The sequence below is a fragment of the Rhinolophus ferrumequinum genome, chromosome 13, assembly GCF_004115265.2.
Source record: "Rhinolophus ferrumequinum isolate MPI-CBG mRhiFer1 chromosome 13, mRhiFer1_v1.p, whole genome shotgun sequence".
In the NCBI taxonomy this organism is placed as follows: domain Eukaryota; kingdom Metazoa; phylum Chordata; class Mammalia; order Chiroptera; family Rhinolophidae; genus Rhinolophus; species Rhinolophus ferrumequinum.
The window spans coordinates 6,061,052-6,072,194 of NC_046296.1; positions in this window are offsets into that span (position 1 = coordinate 6,061,052).

Sequence of the window (11,143 nt, forward strand, 5' to 3'; positions counted from 1 at the left end):
GTGGTTTAAAAGGTTAAAAATATTGCAAAACCGCAATTACTTTTGTACCAACTTAATAATAAGTGGCAAAGGTGGAATTCTAGCTCTTTCCACCCCCCCAAGCTGCCTCACCAGGGACACACTGAGTACCTGCCATTTGCACAGTGGGCTTCAGCCTTTCTGAGCTTGCAGGGTTCTGGTGGAGACCTGGAAGGACTCAGGCAGTAACTCGGTCATCCTCTCGACCACCTGGGCAGCCATTCTGCATTCTCTTTCAATGAGCGTCACCTTTACACCTCACCTAGAGCAGCAACACCCTTCCCCGAATCTGCTTTTTCTCTGAGCCAGCCCCAGGGGCAAGGACATTGCCTGTAGGCAGGGTTTGGGGGCAGCAAGAGATGGTACAGCACCCCAGGAGCTGGTACCTCGCCTAAGCCTGAAGGGGCAAGTGGGGCGAGTAGGGCTGAAGCCAGGGATACATAGGCCTCGGGCACTGAGGCACAGGGAGCAAGTGGCATGGACACCCTGACTGATACCAGCCTCCTTTTGCCCTCTGCCTCCCGCTTGGTCCTTCTATTGGCCAAATACAACTGGTGGCCACAGGGTAAGGGAGCCTGTTGGTGCAGCCCATGCCGGGCAGCCTTCTGGGCACAGACCCGGGAGGAGAGTGGGTTGGGGGAGAAATGGAAAAGCCCAGAATAGTGAGGGTAGGACCTGTGTTTTCCTTGTCCTGGGGGCCCCGGCCTGACATATAGCAGGTGTACCTAAGTGCGGGCTGAGAGGATGGGAACAGGAGTGAGTGGACATGTGAGTGGACATGTAAGCACAGCTCATCCTGCCCCCACCCCAGTCCCAGAAGCAAGGTGACAGATCCCAGGGCAGGAAATGCGCGGCCAGCACCAACAGGCCTGGGAGAGAGCTGGGTAGCATGGGCTTGGGATCTAGGAGATAAGGAGGGTGGAAAAGCCCCTGGCAGAAAAGCCCCTGGTTAGAGCCCAGTGGTGGCTGGTGGGAACGGCCTGGGGACACAAACTGATTGGTCCAGCAAAAGAAGGCCTGGCACTGTCTACCTGACATGCCTTTGGCAGGTGATGTCTGAGAGAATGGGTGTGGGAGTGCAGGGAAGGGGAGAGTCAGCTGGCTGATCTGCGGACGACAGACTAGACAATAACAGGACTTGCCATGAAATTGTTCCTGAACAAGTTAGAAAAGTCACAGCAGCCCTTAACTGCTTGTAGTTAGATAGAGCGGCTCTCTGAGGCCATCGGACCTTCCTGCAGGGAAGGACCCTGGCTCCTCCCACCCAACCTGTTCCTATAGGGGAAGGGTTGACATTAAAAAAGGAGAGGTTTTCACTGCTAAGGAGCTCTTTATTTTGTGGGCAAGAGGCCCTGCCTCGTTGGCCAGTGCCCCAGAATTTTAGATGACGCCTGGGGGCGGGGAGTGCGACATCCACCCTATTCCTAATTTGGAAGGTAATAAGCAATTATTCAGACTACCAAGGAGCCGTGTGATAAAAGAGAATGACACGGACATATATGGAGCACATGCCGCCCGTGCCACACACTGTTCTCAGCATTTTCCACGTACATGTTAAATCATGTAGTCCTCGAGAATGCAGGTGTTACTATGCCCATTTTACAGAGGAGGACACTGAGACCCTGAGTTAGGAACTTGCCCAAGGTCACTGAGTTTTCGACGGGGAAGACTGGGATTTGGATGCAGGTGGTCTGGCTCCAGGGCCCATTCTGACTTCTAGGCTCTCCTGCCCCTGAACGCGTTCCAGAAAGATGGTTTTAGCTCCAGGCTGGGGCTGTTCTGCGGGTGGTGGAAAATTGCATTGAGCAAAGAGGAAGTATATGAGTCTAAACAAGGGATTCTTATTAAAATAAACCTTTTACTTTAGAATAGTTTTAGGTTTATAGAAAAGTTACAACTATAGTACAGAAAGTTCCTGTATACCTCACACCTAGTTTTCCCTTTTGTTAAGCTCTTACATTGGTATGATATATTAGTTATGACTGATGAATTACTATTGGTACGTTCTTATTAACTAAAGTCCATACTTCATTCAGATTTCTTTAGTTTTTACCTAATGTTCTTTTTACCTTGTCCCAGGATCCGATCTAGGAGGCCACATTACATTTAGTTATCCTGTCTCCTTAGGCTCCTCTTGGCTGCGACAGATCTCAGATATTCCTTGTTTTTGATGACCTTGACTGTTTTGAGGCGAGTTGGCCAAATGTCTTGTAGACTGTCCTTAAGTGGGTTTTGATTGACATTTTTCTCATGATGAGACTGGGTTTTGGGTTCAGGGGAGAAAGACCACAGAGGTAAACTGCCCGTCTCATCACATCCTATCAAGAGTACACACTATCAACCTGACTTATCAGTATTGACACTGACCTTGGTCACCTGGCTGAGGCAGTGTCGGTGGGACTTTTCCACTCCAAAGTTACTTTTTTCCCATTTCAGACTGTCGTCTTTGGAAGGAGGGCATCATGAGCAGCTACTCAAGGGCTGGGGAGTAACGTTCCACTCCCTTGAGAGGGGACTGTCTACATAATTTACTTCAAATTCTTCTATAGCGGAGAATTGTCTCTTCTCCATTCATTAATTTATTCGTTCATTCAATTTATTTATTCATTCAAGCCTTTATTTCTATGGACATTTATTTTAAACTTTGGATTACAATCCAATACTACCTTATTTATTTTATTGCTAAAAGTAGTCCAGCTTTGGCAATTGGGAGCTCTTTCCATTGATTCCTGAGTCCTGTTGACATAGCCCCCATTTTTCTGAGTACATCCTTGCTTTTGGACATGATAAGTTGCCCAGTCTCGTCTTGCATTTTTTCCTTCCCAGCTCCAGGGACTCTGGTTCTTTTATTTGAGAATAGAATTAGAAACCTGGACCTGGGTGCTGGGTGAGGTAAATAGATATCTGAAGGTGCCCTGAATTTGTTACTTCCCAGAGTAGGAAAGAAGGAGCTCACGTGTGTGGAGGTAAGTGTGCTGTGACAACAGGTTGACAACTGTGTGTTGACAAGGCTGGTAAGTCACAACTGGCCTGCGCTTGCCTTTCCTGGAATGGATAAGGCCAAAGTGAACCAAAGTGGCCTGGACTTCTGGCCACGAGGTCTGCGTACAGGGCTACTCAGTGTTGCCCTCGTGGCCTCCCTCAGACGGCCGGTGGCCTTTCACCTTTGGCTCTTTGAGGAGCCTGCCCTGAGTATTCTTTAAATAGAAAAATGATTCCAGGTTATGAAGGACTTGGCGCATGTGCAAGTCCCCTCTTCCAACACCTGCTTCCTCAGCTTGAAGACACACATTTACCTTTTCATTGGAAGAGTCTTTGCTGTTTCAATTGCTGAGGAAGCTTGGAAGATTCTCTCTAGTGAACAGAAGATTTTAGAGCCCACAGTGGCAATGGGCTTTTAGTGTTTGTGAAAGGCCAGTAGGGCTTTTCTGGGCTTCAGTATAACTCCTGCTGAAAGGGGGAAAACCATTGATTGTTTTCTTTTCTTGCTCAATCTCTCATTCATACAAATGAATCGCTTTCTAAGCTCTTATTAAATGCAAGACATCATGCTGTATGATGAACTAGAGTCGAATGGCATGTCTTTATTCTTATTCGTAGACAAGGCTTATGTCAGCTACAGATATAGATAACACCCCTCAAGGAGCCAATTTCTAATAGGGGAACCCCAACCATCGTCATCTGATAAAACTGGGGTGCAATGCAGTCATTCTTCCTACTGCAAGGGCCTCAGCCCAGGGAAGTGCCCAGCGCAGGAAGGCAAGCAAAGGTCCCCAGAGGCTGGGCTGTGAGGGTTGAGCCTCCGGGTAAGGTCTGCTGGGCGATTGTCTTTCCTGAGAAGAGAGATATCTTTGTGAAACCCATTATTGGTCTCTGCAGTACAAAACGGCCTTGGCGGAGTATAGGAGTGGTGTTTGAAGGGGTAGAATACACTACTCAGGCCTAAAACGCCCATCACATCTCTGTGGTTCCCAGTAATCATCTTCTTGTTAGGTGTCCAGGTCTCTCTTTAAAACTAATTAAATATGTGCGCTCGTTGAAAGAAAATCACAAAAAGACTGAACTTGGCAGTTTCTGGCTCTCTTTGCATGTTTGTAATATTTTTAAAAAGACTTGGTTTCACAATGAATTTCTAAAGAGTGTGACTCCAGGGGATCTTCATGTTGATGGAACACACAGATCTCCCGAATAGACGCTGAGGTTTACAGTACGAGGAGAAGTATTTTTTGTCGTTTGTTTGTTTTGAACAGTGATTTTTATCAATCATTAATTTTGACTATTAAAATAGTAGAACTAACTTGTTAGAATCTGTGACGCAGGAAAGTATGATGAAAGGAGATGGATTTTGAAGCAAAAGGAACACCAAACAGTACCCAGCATTGGGAGTAGTTCAGTATGGAGACAGTCTATGAGTAAAGCCAGGGAAAAGCAAGAAAATTCCATTCTGAAAGCAAGAGGGCATCAATGAATTTGTTAGCACAACTGCAAATTTGGTTAAATTAAACCCAACAGGAGAATAATCCACACACAGAGCAGAAGGAAGCAGATAATGTAAACTCAAATGAATACAATTTGAAAGCTTTCCAAAAGGAAACCATTAACTCTCAAGAGTTTTCATCAGGGGGCGGGGGTGCATGAGGAACAGACATTTCCGATGAGGGCTCAGATGTGTATTTAGTAAGCCGAGAAGTGCCAGCTTCAAAAAACGTTCAGTGTTGCAGCAAACAAGATTGACCTGCAGCTCACAGACGCTGAACTATCCAGTGATGCCAAGGCCCCTCCCTCCCTCTCACTGCATTTCTTTATCATGCCTCCCAAGTATTGAACTCATGCCTATGGAACAGCCCTATCCTGCTGGTGGTTAAGGGAGAACCTGCAGCTTAGATTCCAGATATGCAGGAAGTAAATGTATTATGTGGTAAGGGAAGGTGAGCACCAGATTTGCCTTTCCTTAGGTGAGGTGAACCTCTGCCCCCTCCAATACCTCCTTTGGTCAGGGCCCACACTCAGCTGCTGTCTGCACCTCGCTATTCCCTCTTCCTCAGCCTGGTCCCAGCCACATCCCAAGCTATTTTGGTTGTTGCTTTACACACACACACACACACACACACACACACACCCCATAGCAGCTGGGGATGGGTTGAAGAGCAGTGATTGTAAAGCATCCCTCACCCCGGGAATTCTAGAACAGGGAATAAGTCAGAGGAGCTGTTTATCCAAAACATGATGAATGAGAACCAGTAAGGGAAGGGTGGGAAAGAAATCCCACAGGGTGGGAAGGGGGCTAGAGAACGCTGAGCAAGGCTGCTGAGACACAGGGTTGTGGGGAGGAAGACTCCCTCCTGCCTCCCTCCCACGGTGAGATTACTTATGAAGGCTATCGATGGCAAGAACTGAAGTCCCAGAGGGGCACTCCTGCAGCATTGAGGGAACAGCAATCACCAGGCCAAAGCCATTAAGGCGTGTCTAGGAAGGAGGAGCTGTGGCTCCCTGTGCCCTGATCGACTCTACAATCACTGGTCCATCGAATGCCGTTTCTTCATTATGACCGTCTCACATGAACTATTTCCTGATGGGCCCATCCATGACCAGGCCTGAGCTCTGACTCGCAGCCTGTGGGGGCTGAGGGCAGGTGAGGCGGGGACTGCAGCCCCACCACCTGTGACAGAGCCAGGATCACTTGCCTCCAAAGCTTGCTGTGGGTATGCGTGATAAATGTGGACACTTGCACTTAATAACCCCAGCCAACTAGGTCGATGTATCCTAGCTGTTCTGTAACCTTAGCTCGTTTCCTCCTCTTCCCTGTTTGCTTCACGGATTCCCGACAGATCTGCAATGAAAGAATCCCAGGAAGGCTCCTGAGTGTCACATCCCGAAACCTCTGCGGGGGAGGGGAACGTGAACCCTCCCTGTGCGGCTCGCAAGCACACACAAGGAAATCCCCCTCTCCGGCTCCGGGAGGCACGCCTGGCTCTGGGCTCCGCAATGACCCATGTTTTTAAACAAAGATTTGTTAGGTACCCAGCAAGTTTAGGCTCACATCCACATGATGATATTTATGTTATATTGTGGGTATAACAGGTGAACTAGCGATCAAGGCTCTACACAGGTGTTTGCGGGTGGGAGCTGTTATTTTACACAGCGTGGGGCCAGGAAGGGTTTCTGTGATAAGGCCACTTATGAGCAGAGACCCGAAGGGAATGAATGAGACACACAGAGAAGCTCCTGGGCAAGAGCGTTTGGGGCAGAAGGAACAGCAGCTGCAGCACCTTGCGGCTGTGTGAGGAGCAGCAGAAGGGCCTGTGTTGCCAGAATGTGGTAGGGATGTCACTAGTAGGGGTGGCAATGAAACACCGTTCTCCAGGGGGCTTGCAGACCCTGTCTTGTCTTCCTGCTGGAGCCCGCCTTAACTGCAGGGTCCCACTGGTATTCAGGATCCTGGCCGAACGGATAGGTTGTTTGAGGGGAAGACGGACAGATCAGACGGACTTGATCTCCGCGAAACTAAAGTGAATGATTGATAAGTAGAGGCCTCACTGACAATATTAAATTCAGTCCACGCATGTATACAGAGTGTTGGTAGGACTTACAGTGTTCCTGTCCTGTTCTAAGTGCTTTCCCTGCCTCCCCTGATTTAAATCCACATAATAATCCCACGAGGTGAGTAATACTGTCCTTTCTCAGGGAACCCAATAATGACTGTCCACAGTGCCATCACCAGCACACGGAGGAGCCAGGATGGGGACCCATGTCTGTCAGATGCTGGAGACTCTGCTCCTACCCCCTTGTGCTCCTACACTGCCGCAGCCCTCGGGATCCTTTCCCAAGTGATGCCCACCTCCTTTGGCCATGCCCACTCTAATTGAAACCCAACAGGACACGTCTAGCCCAACATAGAGAAGAAAGGTCCCTGACATTGCAGCAGATGTGGTTTGTCTTGGGTCTCTGACCCTGCCATTGTGAGGCTGCTGGGCCTGTTCTTGGCCTTGGGGGAACAGAAAGAGGAGGTTCTGTTTTCTGCCCTAGCTGCCAGCATGTGACTGTCCCAAACAACACTTGTGTAGGCTCTGGGGCCCAGCCAGCAAGGGTGTCTGCCGAGCAATCTGGGGAGCTCAGAGCTGTCTGGGGTTTCAGACATCTGTCTAGGTAGAAATTGTGCTCTACCCCTGACATGGTTATGACGTAAAGTTAAACTTGAATTGCAACAGCACACCTCAACCCGGATCTGATCTCTGAGGGAGCTCATGGAAAAGACACCAAGTTGAAGTCCATGAACCTAGGTGGAAATCCTGCCACTTAGCAGGAGAGAGCTCTTGGGCAAATCACCTCAGTGATGATAATCTCTTTTACAGGATTGTTAGGCAGATTAAATGAAAACATTTGAAGGTAATAAGTGTCCCATAGAGGTTGATTTATATGAACACCTATAGAGTACCTACTATGTGCCAAACATAGGCTAGGTGCTAGAGGTTAGAGGGGTACTCCTATGTAGATACGCTCCTCGTCCTCAAAGAGAGCACAGTTCAGGTGGTGGAGGACACAGACACTGAAGAGAGTAATTACAATACAGTGCAATGTGGTCAGTGCCGTTATTTCTATTTCTTAGGTGAATATGTCTTTCTGTTCATGCGTGACTATGTGGCTATTTGTCCTGTTTCTTCTTTTTGATACTCTGCACCATAAGAACAGGAACCAAGTTTTCTTCTATTTCTTTTAGATCTTTTTACAAAACCTTGAGCAAGATGTGGGGCACATGATCCTGTGGTAAATGCCGTAGCCTCTCTAATTTAACAAAGAAAACATTCAGAGAGGTCCTGGAGAAATATTCTTCAGGCCACAGGGGTGAATTGGAAGGACAGCCCTGCAAACCCACTGTCCAGCCCACACTCAGGGAGCCTGTGATCTCCTGCCTAGAACCAGGGGCAAGTGGAAGGATGCTCAGCTGACCGAGGTCTGCATCTCCAGAGGCCCCAATCTTAGCGAATTGATGCCGCAGGAGGCAAAGAGCCAGTTCCTCAGAGAAAAAGGGACACTGCGTTTGTCAGTGTCTCAATTCTGTTTATTCTGTAAACACAAGGAGGAGCTCAACATTCTACTGTTCTTGGTTTTGCAATCTTCACAAAATAAATATTTGCCTTCAAAAGCAACCACTGCGATAATCATCACGGTAATATTCTCAAGCACCGTTTCCCTCACACACGCCAATCTCAGAAGTCAAGTTAGAGAGCTGGCTGTGTGTGGTCTGTTTAGATAATGACTTTCATGTGTTAATTTCACATTGGAAACCAACTGGCAGCAATTTTGCAGAAAGTTTGGTCTCTTGGTTTTCGGAGTTCACTCAAAACCAAGTATCCCAAGGCACTGGAACATCCCATCCCTGCCTTAGTTTCCTCTGTCCATAAAATGAGGAGCGAAACTGCTTACATAAGTGTTAAAGGGGGGACCAAGACATTTAATCAGACCACAGTGGTCGTAGGAACAGGGCTGGCCTCTGCCCGAGGCCATCGGGATTGATCAGAGGATTGCAGTGTGTTCACATATCTTAGGGATGGTTCTCTCTCTTCAAATCTAAGAATGAGCTAAAATTTAAAAAGGGTTCTGCTGAATTTAAATTTTATCGCCCATAAAGGAATCCATTAGCAGAAAACCACACTGCAAATCTAACAATGCACAGTTGACTTGTGCTGTTTACGAATGCTACTCAGTGCCCAGCGGCCACTGCTCGCTTTCCCGGTGGCACCCCGTGAAGATGCTAGCTGTCTGCAGAGGTTGGAGCATTTAAACAGCCACATCCTCAAAGTGTCCGCCCTGATTGATTTTCTTCATTATGACAGGAAGTTTTAGAAACAGCCATTTCCAGCCATTATTAAGGATTAAATCTTGAAGGAAATGAATCTTGAAGAATCCTCTGAGGTGCCTTTAAGAAAGTATAGTGCATTTCAATATTTTTAAGGATTAAGGTTTTTCTGGGCCAGAGGTAATGTTTGTTATGCAAGAACATAGAGCCTCAATCAAAATATTAAACCATAAAACTATATCTACCAGGTAAACAAAATCAGCCAAACCAATAGACATTTGCATCCCATCCAACCACCCTCTGTGGTCGGGGGCCTTCCTGTAGCGTCAGGAGCCCAGCCAGATACCCAGCTCCTCCCTCACCCCTCCTGATGCTCTCACTGCCCTGGGCTTCTCAGAGACAGGCAGGGTCTCTTCCTCTAGGCTGACTTCCTGCCCAACTGATCTCCATGGTCCTGGAACTTGGAAGGACATTGAACTTGCCAGGTGCTGGCAGCTGCATGCTGGACAGGGCAGTGCAGCCAGGGTTCTCCCGAGGTCTGTGGGCTGTGGTGTGAAATTGATCTCTAAATTAGTTCCCCAATGGCACACCTGGAAGAGGAGGCGTCCTCACTGAACTTCTCTGAGTCAGTGCTTCTCTGTCTGCCCAACTCCTTCTCTCTCCCCTCAGAGAAGTGCTTCTCTGAGAAATGGGGAATGAGTGGACCTGGCTAGGAGCTGTGGGCTCTGGGCTGACTGTGGGCATTTGGGGTAGGGCTGCAAAGGGGTAGAAGACAGTGTTTGACTCTACAAGAATGTAGAGTCAGAGCATTTTCTTTTTAGTTTGACACTTTTAAGAGTGTACGCATGGGTTTCAAGTTGGAGTCTCTAAAATTTTTCTCAGAAAGGGCCCCGTTGCCATTTGTTAACTGCAAAGAGAACAGATGTTGGATTGAAAGGGACCATTCCACTGCCACGCCAATTTCTCCTGCCGCGCACCCTCCTCTACACAGCAGCCAGACCAGCCCTCTCAGGAAGAGGCTACCTGGAGATCTGACTCAAGGCGGGTGAAATGGTTCACGACATGAGGCATGAACCATTGTGGCTGAACTTCTGCCAGGAGTTAATGTACAGTTTTATTTGCCCTTCCAACACCCTTCATGGAAGCCTGGACTCTTTACCTTGGTCTCTGTCCCAGCATGCTCTGGCTCCTCGTTCTGCTCTCATCTCCTGTTTTTCCTACCTTCCCCTCTGCTGTAGCCACACGGCCTTCCTGCTGGTGCTGGGATGTCTCAGGTCATTCCACCCCTGGGGTCTCTGCTTGGCTCACTCTCTCGTTTCATTTAGGTTTTGCTCAAATATCATTTTTCTTAAGAGGTCCCCCTCACTTTGATCCCAAGCACTTTCTCTGCTTGCCCTGCTTATTTGTTTCTTCATGGAATCTAATGTTTCTGAAGTTACATTCTATCTTTGTACTGTGGCTTCTCTCGACATTAGAATGTAGGCTTCGCAAAGCAGGTGTTTGCTCTCACCCATGGTGCTGCCGTGTCACTATACCCAGGATGGCGCCTGCCATGCAGCAGAGGCTCAGGAAAGATCTGTTGAATGAATGTATATTAAAACCACTGTGAAATCCTACCGTCTTCTCTCTCCTGTGCATGAAGTTTAAGGAAGATGGAATTGAAAATATGGCAACATGGACATTTTAAAAGAAAAGATTTGGTCTGAGAGTTGTCAAAACTGTGACCTCTCAGTTCTCATTTGCACTCTAGATTTGTGTGTCTTTCTTTAAATCTTAAGAAAGTGCTTTATATCAGGATTAAAGTGTTGTTGGCAGAATTATCTCCCTATTATTTCCAGGAGACTAATACCTTATTTCAGTGTTTGGGCTCTCCTTTTAGTTGCTTATATCCAGCCATTGAATGGTATCATTTAACAGTATTATCCTTAAGGGATCTAGAAATACCGCAGCTCAGCTTATCTTCCATGCACTCTGGGCCTCGCCGGTATTAGGAATGACAATATAGTTGTGACTGTTACTGGTCTACTGCTGATCCCATCAGGGCTCCCAAGCCAAGGCACCTTCCTGCCATGTGTAGAGCACAGTCTGACTTACTGGCTGGTGAAGTGACTTGAGATGACACGAGCTCAGTAGGTGGCACAGCTGTCGGCTATCAATGCAAACACATCCCCCTGTGCGAGACTCGTTACCACCCGCCCCTTTTCCACAGTGATCTGATTTGTCAGAAATGGAAAACAAAGGCCTCCTGGTTAGGTAAGTGTGTTAGCTATGTGCACAAGGAACCTGAGGAGGACCTGGGCAGAGGGCGAGGGTCTCCAGCTGCGCCAG